Raw genomic sequence first — 5,314 nt, forward strand, 5'->3', positions numbered from 1 at the left:
GATCAGAGATTTTGACGGGGGAAAACACTTTTCACTGTTTTTGGACAATACCCTATGATTCTTTACTTTGTTTGTATAGGGATTATCGTTCCCGCATCGGGAGTCGACGGCCCGGAATGCGGGGGAAAGCTTTTTTATGGACGCTTAATCGGGTACACTTTGTCGGGTTTTCAGGTCACTCGCGACTATTGGAAAAACGCCGGAAAACGGCAAAATCTTCCACTTCACTCACTAAAAAACGCTTGTTTACAACTTTTTTCGCAATTTGAGTCACCGGGAGGCAATAAACTGTGATGAAACTGAAACATAAAATATACGCAAAAACATTATAACTTAAATTCTCTTGGGAAAGTGTGGTATACTAATCAAATTATTAGATAAGAGGACAAAGATTACGTGGAACTAACGTAGCAATGTAATGCAATTATTTTTGTTTGCATTTTTTGTCCGTGCATTGCTGTTTTTATTGTACGACTTATTGATTCTTCAAAACAAGGTTATTGGATGCGTGGTACGCAATTTTTGAACATACCATTTTATTTTTACGAGAACGACATTCATTTGCATTCACACATAAATAACAAGCATAATCCATAACAATAAATCAAGAAGTTAACATGCTTTTGGAAAAAAAAAAAAACTTTTTGGCGTTAAGTACCGCCAATTTTAAGTTCTTTACATCTCATGTTCAATCTTAATTTTCCAAAAGATCTTTTCACTGACTTTGGGGGTACTTCTGCAATATTTAAAACATCAAACAGTTTCAAATTTGAAGTTTCGTGATCGTAGTTCTTTGATATAATGTACAAACGCTTCTATTTTTGACATAAAGTAACCCCGATGACGGTACTTTTTCAAAAGTTATAAAAGTTTTTCTGAGATCGTTTTTTTTGGTCAAGTCTCCCCACTGCGCGGAGACTTGAGCAATACCTGGGGAGACTTGACCAAGAGAATTTTGAAAGATCAGAACAAAAAATAATGGCACAAAACATGCTGTCACCATTTTTTGATACTTTCGAGATCCTTAGGTACCAGTAAAAATTATAAAAGAGTTTCATAAATCTTTTAGTGATTAACTGTAATACTTACATTGCAGGTTCACACGGTACGAAATCAGCGATATAACTGCTAGTTTTGTTTACCAGTAGTATAAAAATATAGAAAGGTGCTTGAGGTTAGATTTTTTGTGATGTGATTAACATTAACAGTAGGTGCTACAGAAGAGTAAATATCAGAAATTTGGAATCTTTCTTCAGCTTTTTGCCACTTGATCAAGTCGCCTCATAAAATCTTGGTCGAGTCTCCCCTGCATTAGTTCTTGCGTTCAATGTCGTGCAATTTTTAGTAACAACTGTTCCAATATCCTGGTTTAGGTAAAATAATTTTACTACTTAATTAGAGATAATATGATATATTAGTACTTAAAAAAATATTACTCGAATAAATATGTTCTTTCAAAGTTTGATAAAAAAAATTCCATAATTTAACGCAAATTTATCAATTACGGAATATTTCTATGAGGAAAGGATTTTTCATTCCAAACTTTCAAAATTACCTGAAGGGATCGAAACAAGTAGGTATATTTTTTTTAACTTTCTCCTACTATTTAACTTAATATAATAATATCTTAGAAAACTTTATGGAATTTGATGTACGTTATTTCGTTTCGTTTCTTTAGAAAATGGAATAGATTTCAAAACATCTGCAGAAATTTCTATGAACACTTTAGAAAACTGAAAAATTTACTGTAATAAATACGGTTTAATATAAACGATAGAAATTTTGTGTATTTATTTACTATTTCATGGAAAGTATGATATATAATTATGCCCTTAAGAAAAATGTTTTTGAATAACAACCAACAACCAACCCATTGCCTGAACACAACGTGGCAGAAGGTTCAGGAGGCGTTCAGTACAGCAGTCACATAAGTATTGGGTAACAATCAATCGAGGAAATCAGTAGAATAACTGTTTTTATGTGGAGTGCAAATGAGCAACAGATGGACAGAATCATACTAGGAGCTTATTATTACTCGCAGTGGTTACATGTCGGAACAGTGTGGTGAGCTGAAAGCAGCAGAAAAAGACGATCGTGTAAAAGAAATGTTCCTTGCACCGATAACAATCAACGACCGAGGCGGTCACCTGTTGACCGATTATATAGAAGTGATTGGAGTACGCCAGAGGAAGTATAAAATTATATTCGGGAGCTGAGGAAAAAGCGCGAAAAGTGAACTGTGGTTTAAAAAAATAGTTTTTTACCTAAACTTTTTCCACTAAAGAGAAATAACGTAAAAAGTGATCAAAAACCTGATCATGATGATAGATGAAAAATTTGCAATTCTACAAGGTGTGGCGAGTAATCTTATCTCTCCTACCTCTATTTGAAGTTAAATATGTGGGCTATCGCGTACGTCTGTAAGTGAGACGAAAGAAAAATTACGTGGAATTAAATTGAATAAATCGTGATGATCGTGTTCGTTACATGGATGGTCTTCATGACTTATAGTCTGTGATAATTATTGAAACATAACACCACTGCATATACGTTACTCTTCCGTGTTCTGTTTAGCAGACAACGCCTATTGGAAAAATATTTTGTCAGTGATTACCACAGCGGGTTACGAGACGACGAACGATGGACTATTACCCTATGCCAATACTATATCTCGTTACGTTATCGACGTTTTCTTCTGTATCGGTGTTGCTGGTTGTTGCTTTGAAGGTGAATGCAAAATGCAAAAATGATTTGGTAAGCGGTGCAAGGTTGTGAACGTATTTCGATTCCAACGTTATCGATGTAAACAGGGATCTGGATTTCAACGTTGTCATGTTCGACTTAGTGTTATATGGTGTTCTTTGCAATGCGGTTTTTTCCTGGGCTAAACTTCTCAACGTTACCCGTATATGATTGTGGACGTGATGTAGTTCTGTGTAGCCTACAGTAACTATTTCACCTCATTTATGAAATATATATGGACGACATTGGTCCTAGTCCATGTGTTGGTGCGGCGATATGAAGGATTAAAAATAGTGAAGTCACCTCTATGGCGTCAGTAATAGGCACTCAGTGCGGGCAGAGGTCGACGGAAAATAAATCAAGAAAAAAAACTGCTTTAATCCACCTAGTGGTGCAATTGTGCCTTTCTCATTTGTCTAAACTACGATTCCATGGCTCATTATGTTCAATACAATGGTTGAAATGCATACTACATATTCAGTACGATTTGCACATAGTACATACAAAGGATCGACAGCCACGATTTTGAGATACTATGTGTCGACACTGAAACATCGCTTGAAACCAATGCACAGTGGTCGGAAACGCCAAAGACGTGAACTTAATTCACTAGAGGCCAAACGATCGAATATATTAACAGGGTGTCTTTGGAGGAATTGTTCGTATGAATATTCCCCACAATCTGATAACAATAGGAATTAGGCATGGCTTACTATGATCGAACTAACAAAATTATCTTTTTATGCTGACGAGATAGAAAGTTGGTGTCTTCAACAAAGTTTTAGGAAAAAATTTGTTGAAGAACTTGAGCTTATAGGGCTAAAGGATATCGATTTATAAGGCGTTTTCTATTGCAACCCCCTTAAATCTAGTTTTTTAAATATGACTTTTTTCATTGTGACTTTTCGTGCAAACTATATTCAACACAAATATGTAGGTATCAAAACTAAATAATATTGTCGAAGACTGCATGTAAAAATACTCATTCGTTTCAAAGCTATTGAAGATTTTTACATTTTTTACACGAACTTCAACTGCGTATAAAAGAGAAAACTGGAAACCAAAATGCACGAACAGACACTTTTTTAACTCTTTAAACTACGCTAAGAAGGTTTGGTGCGTGACACTCTAGAACCATATGAATAGGGTAAGTTTTCTTTATCATGTTTTTTGACCTTTTCGAAACAAAAATAAGCAAAAAAATTTTTTAAATTTTTTTGCCCCAATTTTTGAAATTTTTGGTTCGATATTCATTTACAAGTATTATTTTCACTTATACCTGAATATTTCAGATTTTATAAACGTGGGAGTAAAAATGTGAAGTATTTAAAATCATTAGAGATCCCAAACTAATATGTACTTAAATAAACATGTCATAATGAATGTAGTGCTTACAAAAGGATGTCATACCACTAATTAGAAAATTTTACAGATAAAAACGATTTTGCTGATTTTTGTATGGAAAAATGTGTTATGTATTTTTGATACCTACATATTTGTGTTGATCATAGTTTGCACGAAAAATCTCAATGAAAAAAGTTATATTCAAAAAACTAGATATAAGGGGGTTGCCGTAGAAAACGCCTTATAAATCGATAACCTTTAGCCCTACAAGCTCAAGTTCTTTAACAAAATTCTTCACTACGAGCATTCCTTAAACTTTGTCGAAGACACCAACTTTCAATCTCGCCAGTATAAAAAGTTATTTTTTTAATTCGATAATAGTAAGCCATGCCTAATTTTAATTATTATCAAATTGTGAGGAATATTCATACGAACAATTCCTCCAAAGACACCCTGTGAATATATTCGATGGTTTGGCCTCTAGTGAATTAAGTTCACGCTTTTGGTGTTTCCGACCACTGTGCAGCGGCGAATTAAGGAGGAAGATCCGCTAAGAAATTTTAAACTAGTTATAATTTTAAAGTAGCAATCCCTTACTGCATATTCTTACCTAAGCCTATACAGGCCAAAAAAATGAGTGATTAGGTTGACGATTTTTAGAGCGATCGCATAACCTTTCTATATGAGAAAGGCAAAAATGTGCCAAAGCCAAAAAAGTAAATTTTCGTCAAATTTTTTTTCGAGATTGCATCAAATCTCAACGTGTCACGCATTTTGAAGTCATTTGGCATCCAAAATACAAATTCGATTTTGAAATTTTCCCTTACTCCCCCCTTTGAGAAATTTTCATTTCAGTTCATATGGGAATTTGCTGTGTGGTCGCACTCTTCAACCCGTAATTCCGGAACCAGAAGCCCAATAAACAAAAAATCAATAGCAGCCGATGGGATGGTTGTACCATTCATTTGAGACTGAGTTTGTGAAAATCGGTCCAGCCATCTCTGAGAAACAGAGGTGACATTATACACACAGACATTATCCGATCTCGATGAACTGAGTCGAATGGCATACGACATTCGGCCCTCCGGGCCGGGAATAGGTTGACGATTTTTAGAGCGATTGCATAACCTTTCTATATGAGAAAGGCAAAACAGTAAAATAACCTCGACCAAAAATCTAACTGATAATGAAGGTTTGACAAAACTGATACTATTTGAGCCCTAATGGA

The sequence above is a fragment of the Topomyia yanbarensis genome, chromosome 2 (genome assembly GCF_030247195.1).
Source record: "Topomyia yanbarensis strain Yona2022 chromosome 2, ASM3024719v1, whole genome shotgun sequence".
NCBI lineage: Eukaryota > Metazoa > Arthropoda > Insecta > Diptera > Culicidae > Topomyia > Topomyia yanbarensis.